Here is a 23,648-nt window from a genome sequence, read left to right on the forward strand (position 1 = left end):
GGAGATTCCTTCAAGAAAGGGGACACAGCACAAAGCAAAGTCCTTCTCCTCTCCTTGGCAGCAAAGCAACAGCAGGGCAATCCAGCATAGCAACAGCTGGACAATCTTCCTTCTTCAGTTTCAGCTTTCTCCTTGGCAGAGGTTCCTTCTTGATTCCAGGATGATCTAATTTTCTGTTGTCAGGGTTCCTGTACTTATACCCCTAAAAGTCTTTGTTCTCTTTGTGCAAGTGAGCCCTGAGCCCAGTCTGAATCAGTTCTGGGTGTTCCTTGAGCACTTTGTTTTCCTGGCTTCTCCTTTACTTTCAGAGTGAGGGGCAGGGTCATCAGCCGCCCAGCAGGAGGTGGAGCCAGCATTGTGGAAGGCAGACACAGCCCTATTCAGGCCCAGGTGCTCACTCCTCCCACCACTCAAGTTGCAATGCAGTCATTCAGCCTAGACTCAGCCAGCCTCCTGGGGAATCCCCAGCCCCTGTCACTCTAAAACCAGACAGTCAATACACAAACAGGCCAAGGCACATAGAAAGGGCAGACAAGAGAACAGCAACTTTCTAAAAGTGCTGTTCTCAAACACAGGATTCAAAACCAACCTTTACTAAAAGGTGTGTTATTAAATTCTGAGTTCAGGGATACTAGACTTTTATGTCCTATCTTGTTCCTATGGGAAGACATGCTGGTAGCCACTGTAGCCAGCATCCCCCATGATAGCCCACGAAGCAAGATAGCCTTGCAGCAGTGAAAAACGAACATGGCTGTAATTCACTACCAGAGTATGTCACCTGCACAAGTACATGCTCTACCTTTCACATACACTGCACCCTGCCCAAGGGGGTACCTTGGGCCTTCCATAGGGGTGACCAATTTGCACAAAAAGAGTTAGGCCTGGTCAGTGGGGGACACTGACCAGGAGGACATGGCAGTTCACAGACTGCACACAGGCGCTGTGGTGGCAGGCTGGAGACACCATTTTGGGGCTACTCCTGTGGGTGGCACAATCAGTGCTGTAGGCCCACTAGTAGCATTTGTCATCACCTGCCCTGGCACACCCTGTGCACTTTACTAGGGACTTCTTGGTGATACTAATATGCCAATTATGTATATCCAATCATAATAACAATTTACACATCGAGCACTTACACTCTGGCACTGATCAGCAGTGGCAGAGTGTCCAAAGCATCTAAACAAGCAAAAACGAAATCCAGCACAGCATCAAAAATACAGGAGGTAGAGGCCAAAAAGACAGGGGAAACCACGCCAAAGTTGCCAGGTCTAACACGTGTCCCCTCCAGCTGAAAGTGGGTGGAACTGCCCACCCTCTTGGGAGTTCTCTTCACTAAGGCGGAAAAATCTGGACAGACCATCAGCGTTGGCGTGTTCTGTACCAGGGCGGTGTTCCACCGTAAAGTCCATTCGCTGTAGGGAGATGGACCCCCTCAACAGTTTTGTGTTCTCACATCTCATCTGCATCAACCATCTGAGGGGCCTGTGGCCTGTCTGAACACAGAAGTGAGTCCCAAACAGGTAGGGCCTCAGCTTCTTCAGGGCCCAGACCACAGCAAAAGCTTCCCTTTCAATTGCACTCCAACTCTGTTCCCTGGGGAGTAGCCTCCTACTAATGAAAGCTACAGGCTGGACCCAGCCGTCCTCAGGGATCTGTGAGAGTACTGCTCCCACACCATGCTTTTAAGTGTCTGTCTGCACTATGAACTCACTGGAGAAATCAGGTGCCTTGAGCACCGATACTGTGCACATGGCAGTCTTCAGGGTATCAAAAGCAGTCTGGCAGGCTTTCGGTCCAGTTCACTTTTCTGGTCTGCTTCTGGGAAGTCAGCTCTGTTAAGGGGGAAACGATGGTGCCATATCCCTTGACAAACCGTCTGTAATACCCAGTGAGACCTAAAAAGGCGCTCACCTCTGTCTGGGTCTTGGGGGGCTCCCAAGCCAGAATGGTATCAATCTTTGCTGTAGGGACGCCACCTGGCCGCTCCCCACCTGGTGTCCCAAACACACCACAGATCCCTGTCCTATCTGGCACTTGCTGGCCTTGATAGTGAGGCCTGCCCTTTGCAGAGACTTCAACACTTCACAGAGGTGTTGCAAGTATTCCTCCCACGTGGAGCTGAACACAGCAATATCATCCAGGTATGCGGTGCTGAACTCCTTCAGCCCGATCAGTATCTGGTTAACCAGTCTCTGGAAGGTGGCAGGGGCATTCTTCAACCCAAAGGGCATGACTCGGAATTGGAAGCGCCCCTCTGGTGTTAAGAATGCTGACCTCTCCTTGGCCCCATCAGTTAAGGGAATCTGCCAGTACCCAGATGTTAAATCAAACGTACTGAGGTACTGGGCAGCTCCCAACCGATCCACGAGCCCATCAGCTCTGGGGATGGGGTGTGCGTCAGTCTTCGTGACCGCATTCAGCCCACGGTAGTCCACTCAAAACCTGAGTTCTGGAGTGGCACCGGGCACAGCAGCTTTTGGCACTAAGACCACTGAGCTAGCCCAGGGGCTGCTGGAGGGCTCAATCACCCCTAGCGCCAACATCTTGGAAACCTCTTCCTTGATGCTGGCCCTGACCTTGTCAGCTACCCTGTAAAATTTCTGTTTCACAGGCAAACTATCTCGAGTGTCCACATCATGGATGCACCAATTGGTGATACCTGGGGTCAGGGAGAACAGGGAAGCAAACTGACCCAGCACTTGGCGACAGTCCCTATGCTGTTCTGGGGTCAGCGTGGATGAGAGGACCACACCATCCACTGACCCGTCTTGCTCTTTAGCTGCCAGGAGGTCAGGGCGAGAGAGGATCACTATCCTCTTCCCCTCCAGCATCTGTATCACTTCAGACCTCTCAAAGTGGGGTTTTTTGAGGCAGTTCACATGCAGAACTCTCAGGGGTTGCCTGGGGGTCTTCAAGTTAACCAGGAAGGTTACTTCGCTTTTTCGCTCCACCACCTCATATGACCCAGTCCACTTGTCTTGGAGCGCACAAGCCTCCACTGGCGCCCATACTTTCTGCCCAGGTTGAAATTCGACAGAGTGGTATTCTGGTCGGGCCATCTTTTCATTTCTTCCTGGCTAGCTTCCAGGTTCTCCTGAGCGAGCTTCCTAAAGCGTTGTGTCTGGTTGCGGATGGCCAACACATAGCTGAACACATCATGGGGGGTTTTCCAAAGGGATTTCTCTCACCCCTCCTTCACCAGTGTGAGAGGTCCTCTAAAAGGGTGGCCATACAGGAGTTCAAAGGGACTGAACCCTAAGGACTTCTGAGGCACCTCCCTGTAAGCAAACAACAGGCATGGTAACAAGACGTCCCACTTCCATCTCATGGGCTCCGCTAGGCCCATAATCATACCTTTCAGGGTGCGGTTGAACCTTTCAACCAACCCATTTCCTTGAGATTGGTAAGGAGTGGTGAACTTATAGGTTACCCCACACTCCCACAGAGACTTTATATACCTAGAGATGAAGTTGGTACCCCCGTCGGATCCCACCTCTCTGGGGAACCCGACAGGGGAAAAGATCCCCATCAATGCACGGCCCACCACGGGTGCTGTGATTGACCTGAGAGGGACTGCTTCCGGGTACCGGATGACATGGTCCACCAAGACCAGGATAAACCTGTTGCCTAAGGCTGTCTTAGGATCCAGGGGCCCCATGATGTCGATGCCCACCCGCTCGAAAGGGGTACTCACCACAGGAAAGGGTTGGAGGGGTACCTTGCACTTCACTCCAGTCTTGCTACTGGCCTGACATGTTTGGCAAGACCTACAAAAGGAACCAATGTGCTTCCTTATCTGGGGCCAGTGGAAGTGGGTGACAAGCCTGTTTAGGGTCTTGTCTTGCCCCAGATGTCCTGCGAGAAGCCCGTCATGAGCCAGACCCATTAGGAAGTTCATACCACCAGCACACGGGCTGCAGCGGGCTCAGCAAACTTAGGCTCGCTATATAACAAGTCATCTTCCCAGTAGATGCAGTGATCTCTGGCCGCTCCAACTGCTGCCTGGTCTGCAGCCTGTTGCCGCATACCAACGAGAGAAGGGCACTCTTTTTGCTCCTTGCAGAATTCCTCCCTGGAAGGCCCACCTTCTTGCTGCCAATGGGTCAGCTCATGTAGGTCGCCCACTTCGGCCACCTGTTCCCCTGTAGGTTCCAGGGCATCCCCCTCGGGGTCTGCTTCCTCCTGTACCATGAGAACAGCTGGGGCTGGTTTCCCGCACCCTCTGCCTGGTCTCTGGGCCACTGTTTCAGGCTCCAGTTCTGCTGAATCACCCCTACTGGCTGCCATAGCACGCGTGGTCACACAGATCCACGCAGGCAACCCCAACATCTCCAAATGAGTTCGGTGTTCTACATCCTTCCATGGAGAACTCTCCAGGTCATTACCTAGCAGACAGTCTACAGGCAAGGCATCACTGACAACAACTTCCAAAAGACCAGAGACTACCCCCACTCAAAGGGAATACGTGCCACTTTGCGGAGGCGCACTGAACTGTCAGCTGCAACTACGGGGCAGAGTACATTGGGGATAAGCTGCTCTTCAGACACCCACTGACACCTCACAGATGTCATGCTGGCTCTTGTGTCTCTCAGAGCCTTGATCTCCCTCCCATTGACGGTCACCTTCTGCCCATATTTCTTAGTGTTCCGGGGCAGTAAGGTTCCCTGGACCATCTTTTGGTCTCCTAAAGAGACAAGGGACATAACTGCTTGCCCCTCCTCCCCACTAGAAATCAAATCCCCCCCCAAAGCTAGACTTGCTAACCCTGGGGGTGGAGCACCAATGGGTGCTGGGGGTCTCTTAAGGCACCGGTTGATAACATGTCCCACCTCATTGCAGTGAAAGCAGGTAGGGGGACCTCCATTGTCCCTGGGGTCTATGTTGTTCCGCCTGCCCCTAGGGGGCCGTGGCTGTCTAGGTCTGGGGGGTTGGGATTCGTTCTCCTGGGAACTTTTTTGGGGCCCTTGCGAGGACTCCTTTTGGTTACCCTTGTCCCCCCCACTCTTCTGCTGGGGACCCTGCCCACCTTTGGCTGTGGTACCCACAATTCCTCTGTGGACCTTGGTACTGGTCCAGTGGTCCGCCTCCTTAGCAAGCTCAATAGGGTGTGTCAGCTTGCTGTCTAAAAGATGCTGGCGCAGCTCTGGAACACAAAGACTACTCAAGTGCTCCCAACTAATTAAATGCAACAACCCCTTGTAATCAGTTACTTTGCTGCCCTTCATCCAACCTTCCAGTGCACGCGAGTATAAATTCACACACTCCATCCAAGTCTCAGATTCCTTCTTCTTGGAGTTTCTAAACTGCAGTCTGCACTGCTCTGGAGTAAGTCCATACCTGAGACATAGAGCCTCCTTCATATTGGGGTAGGTCATGGCACCTACTAATTCTAAGAGCTGTAGAGCACTCCTCCCAGAAGCCTAAAAAATGTTTCCACAGGCCCGCCCCCCAATGCTGTTCAGGCACACCATTCATTCTCAATGCAATCTCATAAGAAGTAAACCTGGCATAAATATCCTCACTCCTATTGTAATTCTGTACCAGCTCCTTGGGAATATATACTTTACCCCCATGCACTGGCTGTGCGCTGCCACCATTTGAACTGGCATCCACCTTTTTGGCTTTAAGATCCAGTTCTCTCATGCTCAACTCATGAGCCAAAAGCAATTTCTTTTCCTCAGGGCACGGCCATTTTTATTTTCCTCCACCGCCCTTTCTTTCTCCATTTCCAATTGCTTCATTTTCAACTTCAGGACTTCTAAGTCATGTTCTCTCACTCTTTGATTCTCTTTTAAATCTTCTTGGGTGAATCCCCTACTGGAATGGGTGCTACAAGGCCTTGAGCCTGTTCTGCTCACAGGCAGATCTGTGATCCAAAAAAAGCAGTAGTATGCGGTGGCGTAGTGGTCTGCACTCACTAGTGATGTACACCAATCACTGTGGGTCTAGTACAAATACAAGTTCAAATCCCCACCGCTGACCACCAATGTTAGAACTGGGGTTCTCTAGTTGGCAGAGGTAGGTACCACTGTCCAAATAGGGACCCTTGCTTCTAGTCAGGATAAGGAGGAAACCCCCCGAGATAACCCCTGCTCACCCTCTAGGTAGCTTGGCACGAGCAGTCAAGGCAATTCAGAAGGCAATGTGTAAAGTATTTGTACCAACACTCACAGTAACACAGTGAAAACACCACAAACTGACTTGACAACAGTTTAGAAAAATAAAGGTATTTAATCTAAACTACACAAGACCAAAACGACAAAAATCCAACATACACAGTTCAAGAATATGGTTGCGAAAGAGTTCTTAAGGTTGCGATAAAAATAATCCACAGTTGCGTGAAAAGTTCACAGTTGTGTCACGTTTAGCCAACAGTACCTTTAAGTGCAACAAAGTTCCAAAAGCAGAAGCTGGTGCGGTGGAAAACAAGTGATGCGTTGCTCCTGAGACCTTGGGGAGGCGATGTGATAACCCCGCTACAGCAGCAGGCGTGTTGTGACAAATCCGGTCTGTATGGGGAGGAAGGCCACTTGTATGGATTCCGGTGCATCGGTTTTGTAGGAAGTTTGTTCTCTAAAAGGCACAATGCGCCGATCTCATAGGGGCTGCGACGATCTCCGGGGCGACGATGTGCGATCCAGCAGCGATCTCTGGCTCGCAGCTCCTCGATGCGATGGCTCTGCGACGATGTGCGGTGTGGCGATCTCACCCAGCGACGACCGGTTCTGCGACAACATTTGCAGCAATGGTAGTCTTCCCGCACCGGTCAGGTGCGTCCCGCAAACGAAGGATGCGACTGCTCTGACAGCGGCAACAGGCGCTGCGACAATCTTGGCCCTCGTAGCGGTGGGAATTTCCTCGCACTGTCGGGGATGCGCTGAGCAGCAAGCGATGCGATAACTTTTCTGTAGCAAAGTCTTTAAAACTTGGTTTCCAGCTTACCAACACAGGTACAACTTCCAGAGGCACCACACATGGGCCACGCACTCCAGGAAGGACAGAACTCTCTCTGTAGAGCTCAGGGGAAGCTGGGGGCGAAGTCCTTTTGTTCCTGGGACTTCAAAACAGGGAGCCAGCTCAGCCTCAGGCCCTTGGAGATTACTTCAAGCAAGGGGACACAGGACAAATCAAAGTCCTTCTCCTCTCCCTGGCACCACAGCAACAGCAGGGCAATCCAGCATAGCAACAGCTGGACAATCTTCCTTCTTCAGTTTCTGCTTTCTCCTTGGCAGAGGTTCCTTCTTGATTCCAGGATGATCTAATTTTCTGCTGTCAGGGGTCCTGTACGTATGCCCCTAAAAGTCTTTGTTCTCTTTGTGCAAGTGGGCCCTGAGCCCAGTCTGAACCAGTTCTGGGTGCTCCTTGAGCACTTTGTTTTCCTGGCTTCTCCTTTCCTTTCAGAGTGAGGGGCAGGGTCGTCAGCCGCCCAGCAGAAGGTGGAGCCAGCATTGTGGAAGGCAGGCACAGCCCTATTCAGGCCCAGGTGCTATCTCCTCCCACCACTCAAGTTGCAATGCAGTCATTCAGCCTAGGGCTGACTCAGCCAGCCTCCTGGGGAATCCCCAGCCCCAGTCACTCTCAAACTAGACATTCAATGCACAAACAGGCCAAGGCACACAGAAAGGGCAGACAAGAGAACAGCAACTTTCTAAAAGCGCTGTTCTCAAAAACAGGATTCAAAAACAACATTTCCTAAAAGGTGTGTTATTAAATTCTGAGTACAGGGATACTAGACTTTTATGTCCTATCTTGTTCCTATGGGAAGATATGCTGGTAGCCATTGTAGCCAGCATCCCCCATGATAGCCTATGGAGCAAGATAGCCTTGCAGCAGTGAAAAACGAAAATGGCTGTAATTCACTACCAGAGCAAGTCACCTGCACAAGTACATGCTCTACTCTTTCACATACACTGCACCCTGCCCAAGGGGGTACCTTGGGCCTTCCATAGGGGTGACCAATGTGCACAAAAAGGGAATGGGTAGGCCTGGTCAAGTGGGGACACTGACCAGGAGGACATGGCAGTTCACAGACTGCACACAGGCACTGCGGTGGCAGGCCTGAGACACCATTTTGGGGCTACTCCTGTGGGTGGCACAATCAGTGCTGCAGGCCCACTAGTAGCATTTGTCATCACCTGCCCTGGCACACCCAGTGCACTTTACTAGGGACTTCTTGGTGATACTAATATGCCAATCATGTACATCCAATCATAATAACAATTTACACATGAAGCACTTACACTCTGACACTGATCAGCAGTGGCAGAGTGTCCAAAGAATCTAAACCATTAAAAACGAAATCCAGGGGGGTGTCCAAGATGGCGGCGTGATCGAACGCAGGTCTGTGAGGCTCCCTGCCCGATCCCGCCGTAAGCGCCAAACTATGTCGCCGATCTCCCTAAATCACCAGGAGCAGCCGGCACCAACAGCGGAACGCGGCGGTGGCCCCATAGCAGAGCCTACATACCCTGGGGAAGCGGAGGACGTCGCAAGCACCCCGGCCCGCGGCCTCAACAATGGCGGCCGCGATGAGCGGCTGAACGGCCTGTGCCCGAAAGCGCCAAACTATGTTGCCGATCTCCCTAAACCACCGGGAGTAGTCAGCGACAGCAGCGGATCACGGCAGTGGTCCCGTAGCAGTGCCTACACACGATGGGGAGGCAGAGGACGTCGCAGGATCCCCGGCCGGGGCCTCAGCAATGACGGTCGCGATGAACGGCTGAGCGGCCCGTGCTCCGCCGCCCCTGCCCTTTGCGTCAACGAGGCAACCCGACACTTGTGGACTCTGCCGTCGCGACCCCAGACGCTAGCCTAGAGGAGACGGGGCCCCTGCGGAGCGCACTCACCCGCGCCCTGGCCCGCAGTTCAGAGTGGCCCGGCCGGGGGCAGTGAAATTGAGGCCCCGGCTTCGGGCCTACTGACCGCGGGCCTACGCCCCTCCACGAGGGTCCACTGGTCAGCCCCTGCGACGAGGAGGGGGCCTGGCTGGCCTTGCCCCACACTGCTCCATTCCGGACAAGACCGGACTGGTTGCCGCACCTTGAGGTTCCGGTGGCGGAGGATCTTCCCCGGACCGGGGCCCACAGGAGGGAGAGGAGTGCGGCCCTGCAGAGCCACAGCCACAGCGCCGGAGAGAAGGTGAATTGAGCGGAGGCGGGCACTACGACGAGGGTTCGGGGGCACGACCGAGCCCCCGGCGGGGGAAGGACAGCCTGGCCGAGTTCCACCGACATTCCAGGGGGGGGACCACAGGCCTCCAGGCCCAGCATCCAGACACCTCTGCCTCGCGGGATAGCGTGGGGGGCCACCGGGGAGGTGCCTAAGAAGGAACGCAACTGCATGAAAGGGGTCACAGGTCGACATTGAGCCGGCTGCGGTGGCCTGCTTCTCTAGGGATACACGAGAGGCCACTGGAGGCCTGCATGGCAGTTGGGAAGCTTTGGGCCTGCTAGCTCCACGGTCGTGCATTGCCCGGCTGCCCGGCCATCTACGACTACCTCATGGGCCTGGGCCCTGAGAACACCGAGCAAGTTCCTTACGACCTGCCCTCAGCCTTCTGCTGCTGGTTCTGTCTTCCTACCTCCGAGCACCCAGAGCCGACCGCCCGGATCGCGTCAGTGGTGGGCCGCACCATGACAAGCCTCAGAGGGAAGAAGGGGCCTCAAACTCTCCCCGAAATGCCAGCCAAGTCCCAATCTAAACCCAGCAAAGACCCACCTTCCCCGGTGGCTGCGAAGGCCTCAACAACACCGCCTAACGACCAGGTGCCCATAACTAGATCAATCCTAGAGACCCTGTTTAATTCTCTCAGACACAACTTCAAGTCCCTGAAGCAAGAGGTGGCGGGCGAGGTCCGTGAACTTCGGCGAGACATTGAGGGGCTTGGTGAACGCGTGGAGGCGATCGAGGAAGCCGACCACACCAGGAGCGATGAAATCGCACAGCTCCAACAAGAAGTCCTGCGACTCACGGACCAGCAGCTGGACCTTCAGGCCCACGCAGAGGACCTTGAAAACCGTTCCCGGCGCAACAACATATGGGTCCAGGGGGTCCCTCAGAAAGCGGAGGGGACCGACGTCGTGGGATACTTACAAGCCCTGTTTCGGAACATTCTAGGGGAGTCTGCAGACTTTACCATATGCATTCACAGAGCGCACAGGGTCGGATTGCCTCAGCGCGCATCTGCCCCTCCGCCAGACATCCTGGCCTTTCTCCCTGACTTCCCGTTGAAGGAGCGGATCCTACGGGAGGCCCGACAAGCACAACCCCTTCAGTTCCAGGGCAACTCGGTCGCCCTATATCAGGACCTGTCGGCCATAACATTGCAGAAACGTAAGGAGTTTAGAATAGCGACGGACTTTCTGAGTAGCCAGGAGGTCCCTTACTCCTGGGGTCACCCATTCAGACTGATCTTCAAGTGGAATGGAACCCTGCATCAACTGAGATCACTTACGGACACCTGCACCCTTCTGGGAATCGACCAGGATGCCGATGCACCGCCGACAAGAGCTCCGCGGGGACCCTCCAGGGGGGGCTGGCAGATGGTGGGCCGGAGACGGTCCCCTTCACGTCACCTGAAGCCCGACGCGGCCATCATCTCACAGGAAAAGGCAACAGCAGTGGCAAAGGTGGCCAAAGAGACATCCTCCTCCGAATAACTCATACCCGAGATGGGAGATCACTCACAGCATGACCCTCGCTGGTGCCGGAGGGGGGGGGTGGTTGGGTGGGGGGCTGGAACGGCCGCCATCGGATATGACCCTTGTAAGAACCTTTACCACGGCCCTGGGTGAACTGACAGGACTGGGACTATGTCTTTTCTTGGTTGGAGTGTTGGGGGAGGGAGACGGGAGGGGGGGACATGTTTAATTTTGGGACTATGGCTATGGACTATGAGTAGACAGTTCGACAGTTAAGTTGTTTAGGAGGGAGAAGTTCAGGGGGAGTGGGGGGGGGGCAGTGTGCTGAAAGGGGAATGCTAGCGGTGACCTTGTTGTGTTTCACTCCTTCAGTCCCTAAGGAAGTTTGCTACTATACAGCTCAGGGCTTACACGATCCCCCGTGATGGAGTCCACTCTGAAGGTATTGACGCTTAATGTTAAGGGTCCGAACAACCCGATTAAAAGGAGGGCGGTGATCTCGTACCTGGAGAACTCTGAGACAGATATATGCCTGCTCCAAGAAACCCACCTCTTACCTAAGGATTGGCACAGAATGCGCTCGCGCGCTTTTCCCCAACAGCTCTTTTCCTCGCTCCCAACAAAGAAGGCGGGAGTGGGTATTTTAGTCTCCAAGTGCTTCCGCGGCTCCGTGGGGGACAGAGTGGGGGAGATCAAGGGCAGGCTGCTAGCTCACACCTTTCTTCTAGGGGGACACCGCTTTACTATACGCCCCGAACTCGGGCCAAGAAACCTTCCTGAAACAAGCCTCCTCGGAGTCCCTTCATTCCCCAGCCTCGCTTCTGCTTATCGGGGGGGACCTTAACTTAGTAATGGACTCAGACATGGACAGATCAGGTCGTCGGAGTGGGGACACGGGAGCCATCACGGCTGCTGGAAAAGATTGGCTGCTGGACCGAGGTCTGATGGACCTTTGGAGATCTACACACCCCACTTCATCGCAATTCACATTCTACTCACATGTTCACCACACATACGCCAGGTTGGACCACATCTTGGGCTCGTCTGATCTGCTCCCTATTCTCAAAGACATTGACATTGTCCCTGCGGCGCTATCTGACCATGACCCTGTGGAGTTAACTATACAGGTCCCCAGGTCCACTCGCCCCCCTGGGTCGTGGCATTTACGTGAGACTCTCCTGCAGCGGACGGAAGTTACCAAACAACTCCACACATGCCTTATCGACTACCTGGCGCTTAATGACACTCCAGAGACCCCCGTGACCGCCCTATGGGGTCCTTGAAGGCTGTAGCCAGAGGCGAGCTCATTGCCATTGCGGCAGTGGAGGCCAAGGAACGCAAAGCAAAGAGGGCTGACCTCCCGGCCCGTGTCTCGGAATTCGAGAGGGTCCATAGCCACACCGGCGCCCCAAGAGTCTGGAGACAACTTAAATCCGCCAGAGCCCAGCTGGCTAGTCTAGATACGGACCAGGCGGAATTTGCCGCTCTACGCCTGCGTCACTCTTACTACGTCGGGGGGAACAAAACAGGCCGCTTACTTGCTAACGCCCTGAGAGCGAAGACCCAAAGCTCCCAAATTACTAGCCTGAAGGACGAGTCCGGCCAGGACATCTTTGGCGAGGCTCAGATAGCAGAAGCATTCCGTACGTTTTACGCTACGCTATACAAAGCTGACGAAGTCTCGCCGGAGGAGGCCATCGATACTTAGCATCGGCGAATGTAACGGAGTTGTCCCAAGACAATGTAAATTCCCTGAACGCCCCTATTCGCTTAGACAAAGTCACTGCAGCTATCTCTTGTCTGCGCCCCCTGAAGTCCCCGGGTCCGGATGGATTCTCTGCTGGGTTTTATAAAACCATTTTGTCAACTGCTAGCCCCGGTCCTCACCCGACTTTTTAACTCCTTCGAGGGCCCGAGATCTATCCCCCCTGACATGTTGGCGGCTGAGATTGTCGTGCTAGCCAAGCCAGGCAAAAAACCCTCCGGCTGCTCAGCATTCCGCCCCATATCCCTACTTAACCTGGACATGAAGATTTTCACTGGGATCTTGGCTGCGCGCCTTGGCCCATGTCTGCCCGGGATCTTGGAGCCTGATCAATCCGGCTTCGTCCCCAATCGCCAATGCAGCGACAACACTAAACGTATTCTACATCTGATCGATAAGGCTCACTTTCAGAACTCGGACTCAGCCTTGCTGGCCATTGACGCGGAAAAAGCGTTACTTTTTTCAGACTCTCCCTATGCTCCCCCCTAGGGGTACCATTCAAGCCCTCCAAGCGGCTATCCATCACTTCATCTGGGAGGGCAAACGGGCGCGCCTAACTAAACACTTAGCTTACAGGTCCACAGATGAGGGTGGTCTTCAATCAATCAATAGTTCAAGTTTGAGCATTTATATAGCGCGCTACTCACCCAGGGGGTCTCAAGGCGCTTGGGGAAGGGGTTCATTATTTATTGAATAGCCAGGTTTTAAGTTCTTTTCTGAAGGAGATGTGGTTTTGAGTAAGGCGGAGGTGAGTGGGGAGTGAGTTCCAGGTCTTGGCAGCAAGGAAGGAGAAGGATCTGCCACCCATGGTGGATTTTCGGATGCGCGGGATTGCGGCGAGGGCTTGATTGGACGATCTTAGTTGGCGGGTGGGTTTGTAGAAGGACAGTCGTGTGTTGAGGCATTCGGGTCCTTGATTGTAGAGGGCCTTGTGTGCGTGGGTGAGAAGGCGGAATGTAATTCTTTTGTTGAAGGGAAGCCAGTGGAGGTCTTTTAGGTGTCTGGTGATGTGATCTTGGCGAGGGATGTCTAATATGAGTCTCGCTGAAGCGTTTTGGATGCGTTGGAGTTTTTTCTGTAATTTTGCTGTGATTCCAGCGTAGAGTGTGTTACCATAATCCAGTCGACTCGTGACCAGTGCGTGGGTGACAGTCTTTCTTGTCTCGAGGGGAATCCAGCGGAAGATCTTTTTGAGAATGCGGAGTACGTTGAAGCAGGAGGATGAGACTGCGTTGAATTGTCTGGACATCGAGAAAGAGGAGTCTAGGATGAAGCCAAGGTTACGAGCATGGTCTGTGGGTGTGGGTGCTGTGCCCAGAGCGGAAGGCCACCAAGAGTCGTCCCAAGTAGCGGGGGAAGATCCTAGGATGAGCACCTCCGTTTTGTCTGAGTTGAGTTTTAGACGGCTATGTTTCATCCATTCGGCTACTTCTTTCATGCCTTTGTGAAGGTTGGTTTTGGCGGTGTTAGGGTCTTTAGTGAGGGAAAGGATTAACTGGGTGTCGTCGGCGTATGAGATGGTGTTAAGGTTGTGTTGACGCGCGATGGAGGCAAGTGGACTCATGTAGACATTGAAGAGGGTGGGACTGAGTGAAGATCCTTGAGGTACGCCACAGATGACTTCGGTGGCCTCTGAGTTGAATGGGGGAAGTCGGACTCTTTGAGTTCTCCCAGCGTGGAATGAGGTGATCCAGTCCAAGGCTTTTCCATGTATGCCGATGTTGCTGAGGCGTTGTATGAGGGTGCTGTGGCAGACTGTGTCGAAAGCGGCGGAGAGGTCAAGTAGAATGAGGGCCACTGTTTCTCCGTTGTCCAGTAGTGTTCGGATGTCGCCCGTCGCTGCAATGAGGGCGGTTTCGGTGCTGTGTTTGGCTCGAAACCCGGATTGAGATGGATCGAGGGAGATGTTGGATTCAAGGAAGGCGGCGAGCTGGCTGTTGACGGCTTTCTCAATGACTTTGGCCGGGAATGGGAGGAGGGATATGGGGCGGTAGTTTTCAAGATCAGAGGGGTCTGCTGTGGGTTTCTTCAGAAGGGCGCTGAGTTCAGCGTGTTTCCAGCTTTCTGGAAAGGTGGCAGAGTTGAACGAGCAGTTGATGACATCACGGAGATGAGGTGCGATGATGGAGTCTGCTTTGTTGAAGATGTGGTGGGGCCAGGGGTCGGTTGGCGAGCCAGAGTGGATTGAGTTCATTAGGCGGGTGGTGTCTTCAGTGGTGATTGGGTTCCAAGCGCTAAGGTGGTTAATTGGTGGAGTAGGATCTGAGGGGGGTGGGGAGGGTTGGTCGCTGGGAGTATTCTCGAAGCTGTTGTGGATGTCGGCAATTTTGTTGTAGAAGAAGGAGGATAACGCATCGCAGAGGTCTTGGGAGGGAGTGATGTCGTTAGATGCTGCGGTGGGGTTGGTGAATTCTTTGACGATGTTGAAAAGTTCCTTGCTGTTGTGAGTGTTGTTGTCGAGACGATCCTTGAATGCTGATTTCTTGGCGGATCGAATCAGTTGGTGGTGTTTGCGGGTGGCTGCCTTGAGGGTGGCCATGTTGTCGGTGGTTGGGTTTTTTCTCCAAGTTTTGTCCAGGGTGCGGCATAGCTTCTTGGATGTTTTAAGGTCATCATTAAACCAGGGAGCCTTTTTGCTGGTTGATTTGATCTGGTGCTTTTTCAGGGGTGCTAATTCGTCAGCACTGTGGGTGATCCATTGTTTGAGGTTGGTGGCAGCTTGGTTTGGGTCCGATGAGAGGGCGGGTGGGTTTTGGTTGAGCGATGTGAGGAGTTGGTCGGTGGTGATCTTGTTCCAGTTTCTCCGAGGAATAGGTTGAGGGCGGCTGTGGGTCGGGGTGGTTTTGTAGCTGAAGTGAACACAGCTGTGGTCCGTCCAGTGGAGAGCTGTGGTGCGATCGAAGGAGATGTGCTTGCTAGAGGTGAAGATAGGGTCGAGCGTGTGTCCGGCTTCATGGGTGGGGGTGTCGACAAGTTGTTTGAGTCTGAGATTGGCCAGGTTGTCCAGCAGGGTGGTGGTGTGGTGTTGCTGTCTTGTTTGTTTTCAAGGTGGTAGTTGAGGTCTCCTAAAAGAATGTAGTTCTCGGAGGCGAGGGCATGTGGGCTGACGAAGTCCGTGATGTCATCGCTGAATTTGTTAAAGTGCAACTACTCACCCAAGCGGCGCAACTCCGATACTTGGTAGAATGGTTTAGGCCAGAGTCCGAAAAGCACTGGTTATTCCAGGAAAGAGCAATGGCGGGTACCTCCCTTTGGAAGATCCCGTTTCTTCTTCGACAACATAGACCACGCTACATGTTGCGATCCCCTATCACCCGCACTGTCCTGCAGGTCTGGAACACGGTTGCGGTCAAACGGGGTCTCACTACTTTACCTTCTCCTCTTATGCCTGTTCTGGATAACCCGGAGTTTCCTCCGGGCAAGGATCCTAGTACCTTTCCGCAATGGCGCGGAATTGGCAGCTTCCCCAACGGTCACCTTTTTGACTTGCAAGGTTTCCTCTCTCTCACATACATAACCCACAGCTACGATGTCGTATCCCCTCAGCTATTTCAATATTTCCAACTCCGAAACTGGCTCACCCATCCGGACGTTCTCCCCTTGGTAGGCAGGCCCATGACAGTCTTCGAGAAATGGCTGGTGACGAAGGACTCTGACAAACACCTCATCACAGACCTTTACAAAATGCTTACACCAATTCCCCCGGCAGGCAAAACAGCGGGCCAGAGGCGCTGGGAGGCAGACCTGGGGAGAACACTGTCCCATAAGGAATGGAGTTATGTTTACTATAGAGCTGCGCACACCACCCGCAACACAGCTGCCAGGGAAACAGCGACGAAACTGGCTATATATTGGCACCTCACGCCGGCTCGGCTTAACAAAGGCAACCCCGCACGCAGCGCGTCATGCTGGAGGGGCTGTGGGGAATGGGGCACTCTAACACACCTTCTATGGGAATGCAGAGAGGTTCAAGACTATTGGAAAGCTGTCCTAGACGACATTGATTCCGTGTTTGATACCGAAATACCCAGATTCCCGGCATATGCTATTTTGGGTTTACCCAACGCACTCACATTCCCCCTGAAATCCCTTAGAGGTCGTCAGATGGGAGTGGCTATGCAGGCCACGACACAACACTTCCTATCCCTATGGGGCTCCACCACCAGACCTACTCACACGGGCTGGTTACATAAGATATGGTTTACCCTGGGCATGGAACGCATTCACGCCACGATTACGCAGTCCACAGCTGCTTACCAGAAAGTGTGGCTCCCTCTGCTCTCCCTCTTGTCCAGGGAATTTAATGAGATCACGTGCCCTAAATACCTACGTATTCTTAGACTCACCTCGAACACGAATGACCCCATACATCCACCTGAGTGACCGCTTTGATTATCATATAGCTAGAGCCTTGCTGGCCCCACATGACTGGCACACTGGGCGGGGTGGGAACCGGGAGGTAGGGTGGGGGAGTGGGGGGGGGCTACAGTTGGGGTTTTTCTTATTATGGTTTTACTGCTGCGTGGCAAGGAGTGTCTGCACCTCTAGTACCATGTCACTGTTCTATCAGGCACAAATGAACATTCATATGCTTTCTGTATACTGTAGATCTTATTTGCTTTATTGCCTCTTTTGCCCACTACGACTCCCTTGCATTGTAATGTCTAATGATGCTCTTGGAACCAATAAAACAAATTTGAAAGTAAAAACGAAATCCAGCACAGCATCAAAAATACAGGAGGTAGAAGCCAAAAAGACAGCGGAAACGACGCCAAACATGCCAGGTCTAACACACGGCATCACCCATTGTCCCCCCTTTCACGCTAAGTGTAGCTTGAAAGGGGGCCTTATTTACAAATTCTGACATGTAGCATTCATGGACAGTGTAAATGGCCATACTCAGCTTTATGTAACAGGTGTGCCATGTAACACAGGAGAATGGAAAGTGGCATGCACTTTGATTTTTTAATGCTTAACAACATGTCAACATATAACAGGCAGCAACAATAGTATTTGCCCTTTCAATGCAGAGGACAAACACTTATTTTCTGCTCAGTACATTATCCCAGACACCACCAATGATGATGGTGATGAAGAAAACCTTCCAACCATCTACCACAACATCCTCCAAGAGCTACTAGACTCCATAGGAAAACCATCTCCGGCACCCAGAGAGGGTCAGCAGCGTCATGGCATCTCCAAATCCCCTGACAAATATCCAACAGGTACCACCCACCACCTCAGCCACCCCTGGATGCTGAGGACCCACAGGTCACCTTCCAATGGCTTGCAGTAGGAGTCCAGCGGGAGATGGCAGATCAAGTGCGGGCGGATTAAGGCTCATACGCTTTTACTGATGTTATTGTTCAGGCCAGTTTTTATCCTGTTTTTTTATTTGATGCCTCTTGTATATTTTTTGAGTATCAGACATTAGTAGGAGCCAATTTTAATGCACTGTCTCATTGCTACTAGTGCTCAGACACTTTTGTTGTAATTACTGCTCCTTGCCGCCTTTAGTCACTGAGTCTTTGCTTTTCAGCCCGCTGCAGCTTCAGTAGTTGTTTGTGCGAGAAAGCATAGTGACCCACTTCCAGTGAGGCTGTAGTCAGCTCTCTACTGCATAGGGCTGTAAAAGCCTTTGCCAGGCCGGACGAGAGCAGCGGGAGTGCCAAAGGCAAGTTCGTCCATGCCTGGATGTCACCAGGACCCCTGGTACTCCCAGAGAAAGATGTAACAGATTCCACCGATACTAGTGCTCATTGGCTTCTGTTCATCCATTGAGGACACCGAATAAAGTTAGCACCCGTCATCAACTTGTATGCACCAATAGCTTTACCCTTATCCTAGAGGGCCTGATGGCATGCTACAACTGCCATCTTCGAAATTGAGCCCCAAACTTATTAAGAAGGATATCAAAAGCCTCCTTCGTAATGTGAGATCGCTAGCTAACCATGTGACCGAGATATGGGATTTAATCACCTCTCATGCACCGGATATCTGTTTCCTGATGGAAACATGGCCGAATTCTTCTAATCTTCCAGCCATCACCCTAGCTAATCCTGATAATTATAAATGAATTAAACTTGACAGAAATCTTAAATCAGGAGGGGGCACGGCTGTTCTAGACTTGTTTTGAGTATATCTGTGTGGGGCGGAGAGGAGATGGGGGTTCTTGTCAACAAAGAGCACTAAGAGCTATTTCTTTTCTGCTTTCCAAAGCCCTCATTTTTTTCTTTGCCAATTGCTTTAATGAATGCATGAGCTTGTCAATATTTTGTTTTGAAGCTGAGAGCAGTCAGGTTTGTGGTTGTTCCCATCTCATTCTTGTCAGAGACACCAAAATACCTAGTTCGAAAGGAAAAACCCTACACAAATCGTCTCACTTAAAAAACAAATTACAAGTTTCTTAAGAAACCAGTTAGTTTATAAGCACTGGGAACGAACTCAAAGCAAAAATCCACTATTTGGGCATTTTCCTTGAAATTGTTATCCCTACAACTGCTTCTCTCAAAAATGCTAAATCTAGCAAGACGAAAAGTTCTTTGAAATAAATACCATTGGCGACAGTGGGTCAGTGGAGGCATATTTTATATTCTCTTATATTCTCTTTGAAAGGCTACAGTTGAAAGGATTCTTGTTTGTATTGCGGGTGTACTAACTGGGACTGATTTTATTTGAAAAGGGACGGGCTCAAGCTCCATTTGCCTAGGTTCATCTTTTGCCAGGACATCTCTGAAAAATGAAATTAAAAAGACTTCTTCCCTGTACTAGTGGTAGTTGGAGCTTGGGTCATGATTTGAATGGTGCAGCAGGTGCTGTAACACTAGCACCAAAACGTCGAGGCACCCCACTAAACACCTAATACTACTAAACAGGCAGTCACAAGTGCAGTTAGCAGGCAGACAACAGGATCATGATATGAATGGTGCAACAGGTGCTGTGGCACCGGGCCCAACATTTGTCATGACCTCTTAGAAACACCTAATATTGCTATATGTTGCAATTACATAGCCAGACATAATTGCAGTTAAAAGGGGCTTAATTTGAATGGTGCCGCAGGTACAGTTGCCCCGGGGCCTTAAGCTTTAGGGACCCCCCACTAAATGCAGAATATTGCTAAACTTTATGCTATACAGGCAGTCACAAGTGCCATGATTTCAATGATGCTGCAGGTGCAGTGGCACCGGGTCCAAAAGTTGTGAGAACTCCTCTATTTTGCTATACTTTGAACACTAAATAAGCAGTCACAAGTGTAGTTACCTTGCAGGCACACGGTCATGATTTCAATGGTGTAGCAGGTACAGTGACACCAGGCCCCAAAGCTCTAGGAACCCCGCCAAACAACAAATATTGAAATATTTTACTACTGAACAGGTGGCCGCAAGTGTAGTTGGGATACAGGCAATAGAGTCATGATCTGAATGGTGATGGAGGTGCAGTGGCACCGGGGCCAAACCTCTAAATCCTCTAAACACCAAATATTGCTATATTTTACTACTAAACAGCAGTCAAAAGTGCAGTTACTTTACAGACACTTGAGGCATGATTTGAATAGTTCAGCAGGTGCGATGGCGCCAGTCCCAAAGTTGTCAGAACTCTTCCATATATATAATTTTGGTATTACATCCATTAATTATATTATTTCCCTCTTTCATTTCATTTTTCAAAATGTTGCTATTACTTACCTGCACTATGTCACTAGTAAGAGCACAATATTTTGTACATAAACAAGACATAGCACTTTAACAGACTTTCTATAGCTTATATTGTAAATGTAAATTGATACTTGTATTGCGCACTACTCACCCGCAAGGGTCTCAAGGCGCTTGTACGAATACCGCTGTGGAACCCATCCTGGCTTTCCCTGTGAGGCGTCCACTCCTGGGCACCCCCAAGGTGGAGGCCAGGTATCCTTAGCGTTGTGGGGGCCGTTGTGGAGATTAAGCAAGCTATTGCCCAGAGTTGCACTCCATGATTGGAATAGGCACCGAGGCGAGAATTATCAGGTACGTGGAATTTTGAGCCCAAGACCCGCCGAGGCGGGGAATTGAACCCTGGTCCCGGGCTAGACCTCTGCATCAGGGTCTGCCGCTCCAACCATTGAGCCACACTTCTCCACATATTGTGCAACTAACTACTCAGTAAGCTAAAACTTACAACAAAACAGCTTATTATTAATCGCAAAGGCTAAGCCTGGTGCATTTACCAATGCTTGTTTAAAACTGTTTGGAACAAAAAGCAACTGGAGATACAAAACTGAGTGGCCAGTAAGTTGGAGACCAAAATGTTTTACTTGAGATACAAGACTGGGTGATCAATAAGATATAGACCAAAAAAGCTGACTAAAGCAAATAGTTTCAGAGGTAAACAAGCATTGTGCTATTCCATGTGTTTAGTTGTATGTTTTTAGTTGCTCGTTGTACATACGGGTCCCAGTTTGACCTCCTACGCCGCTGTCTTACCTGGGCCCCCGCTGTCTGTAGGGCCGGGTCCCTCGAGGTGGTCTGCAGTCAGGGGGTGCCCGAGAAGCAGCAGCAGCAGCGAAGGAGTGAGCACCGCAGCCATCCTTCACCCACACTCGTCAGTTCCCTCAGACCTCAGTGCTGGCTTCAGTGCCCTCCGCTCTCTTCGCGAGATCATCGGAAACGGACAACTCAGCTGACTGCACGTGCAGCGTTTGCAGAACAGGCTTCCTCAATACTCCTGCAGCTCTGTTGGAAGATGACGTAGTCGAGCAAGAGGATAAACGTAACCTTTGTAGACGACAAGGATCCTGGCTGTCTGGGTCTTAACCTTTCAAACCTCTCTGCAGATAAACCTCACTCTTAGATCACGTGCCTGTCAATTGACGGTGCAACACACATACGGTGGGTCCAACATGTCCAGGTGTCGCCTGCCGGGTCGGACAAGTTGTGAAATCGCATCAGATGAGAGACAGTGATCTACAAAGTGAACTTCCTCTCTGTGTCTCACAAGCCAAGAATTCCATCTCAATGAGAAAGGACGTGAATGACAAGTGTGAGTAGTGAAACTGAGGACAAAATGTGCACAACACCGCCAACGTGGTGGAAGCAGAGAACATAGCTGCCATGTTTTCATGATGTGAAACCCTTCTATCGTTTCAGTGTGTCTACGAGTGACAGTCCATTACCTAATGAGTGACACTATATTATGAGGGGCCTTCCACAAACTGTACTTTACTCTGTTGGCCACTGCATGCTATCTAGAAAGGTGGTTCTTAGCCTGTGGTCTAGGAATACCTTCTCAGAAAAGTAGATTCTGTTAACAGATGAATAAAGTGTATATGAATAAAGAAGCAAAATTGAAAATTTGACATTCTTATGTAAATGTGAAAAAAATTAGGATTGGACGCTAGAAACTAATAGGTATCCTGAGATTGATTTATGAGGGCAGTGTTGGTTAATCAAATAGAATTTAATATGGAAGAAAGGCCCTAAATGGATTTAAAAAAGCTCCAACCTGACCACTTAAGTTAACATTTTTTTAATCTTTGTTAATCAAATCAAATATTTAATTCTTTGTGTATTTGATGAATGCCTGTGGCAGTTTTTGTGTGTATCGTTTTGCATAAAAATTGCTTAGGCTGCCTCAGGTGCCAGTAATGTCCTGTTACTTACCGGTAATCTTCATTACCCCGATTAGGGTCCTCCCCGTCCCAATCCTTAGCACGTGAGCCAGTCCTGCCTCCACCCAGCCAATCACAACGCCAATATGTTTAAGGTACAAAAGCCCTGCCCACCTACTGCCATGTCTGTTATCACTAAGACTAAGACACAAACACAGCGGGAGGGTCGAGGACTGGGACGGGGAGGACCCTACGGGGTAATGAAGGTTACCAGTAAGTAACAAGATATTACCCCCTCAAGGGTCCTCCCCGTCCCAGTCCTTACTACATGAGGAACTCACAAGCAGAGAACCAAAAAAAACGCAGGACACCAGGGATTCATGCAGAGTACAAAACTTTATTCAATAAAAGATCAATGTACAACAGTGTTCAAGACGCCAACAGAAAAACTGTCAGCAGAGGCGTGCAAAACATCAAGCCTATAATATTGCACAAATGTGTGCTGAAACTGCCAAGTGGCTGCCTTACAGACCTCCTAGATAGAGAACCCCCCCGCCTCAGCCCAGGAAGCAGACACAGAAAGCATCGAACGACCCTGCACATGAGACGGAGGAGGCAAAACCAAAGACTTGTAAGATTGGCAGATCGCCAAACGCACCCACCAACTGACCGGGGAAGTAGAAACATTTTTCCCGTTAGCCACACTCCCACAGGAGATAAACAGGGCAGGAGAACTCCGGAACCCCAGGGAACGTTGGAGATAAATCTGGAGAGCCCTGCGAATATCCAAGGAAGGGGGAACAAGGGAATCCCCCTCAGCAGGCAAATCAGGAAGAATCACCTCCTGCTACAAATGAAAAGTTGAAGAAACCTTAGGCAGGAAGGACAGATCAAGCATTAAAATGACCCGATCCAAAAGGAACTGCAAATAAGGAAACAAAATGAGCAAGGCACCCAACTCACCCAACCGGCGAGCTGAGGTAATGGCCAACAAGAAAGCCACCTTAGCGGACAGCCACAACAAATCTGCCTCCATCAAAGGCTCAAAAGTGGGCAATTGTAGACCCCACGAGAACAGGAGAAACTGGCTGACGAAGCCGAAAGCTCAGAAGAAGCGGACAAACCAATGTGGCAACACCCTCCAAGGAGGCCCCAGGACCCCGACCAGCACGAACCGCCACTCACTGAGCAGACAACGTGGAAGGGGAAAGGCCTTTCAAAAAACCATCTTGGAGAAAGTCTAACACAGAAGTAGGAACTAACCGTACAGGATTCACCCCATGAGAAGAACACCAAGAAACAAAAGAAAGAACCCCAATGACTACGGCACTTAAAGGTCGAAAGTTGGCAAGACCAATGGATGTCACAAGCCACCACAGACGAACAGCCCAAAGACTCTAACGTCAACCACTCAAGAGCTAAGCCGTCAGCTGCAAACAACGAAGACAAGGCAGAGACAGGAGCAGAAACTGAAGAGGAGACGGACACAAAGGAAGCCGGACAAACTGACCCTCCGCCACCCGCAACATGAGAGGAAACCAAAGGCGGCGAGGCCAGCAAGGAGCAATCAACAGGACCGAAACCTTCTCCCTCCGAATCTTCTGCTGCACCCTCAGGAGGAGGGGGATGGGAGGGAATGCATACAGAAGAGCAGGCA

At 51.3% G+C, this 23,648-nt stretch overlaps 1 pseudogene across 1 annotated transcript in view; it reads right to left on the reverse strand.

Moving 5' to 3' along the window:
• Positions 1-21,007, reverse strand: part of LOC147726128 (uncharacterized) — a 261,305-nt pseudogene extending 240,298 nt beyond the window's left edge. Inside the window, exon 1 of the transcript XR_015309266.1 lies at positions 20,868-21,007. The product of XR_015309266.1 is annotated as an uncharacterized LOC147726128 (transcript). The remainder of the gene's footprint in view (positions 1-20,867) is intronic.
• Between the last annotated feature and the right edge of the window lie 2,641 nt (positions 21,008-23,648).

The sequence above is a fragment of the Lissotriton vulgaris genome, chromosome 3_1 (assembly GCF_964263255.1).
Source record: "Lissotriton vulgaris chromosome 3_1, aLisVul1.2, whole genome shotgun sequence".
Lineage (NCBI taxonomy): Eukaryota > Metazoa > Chordata > Amphibia > Caudata > Salamandridae > Lissotriton > Lissotriton vulgaris.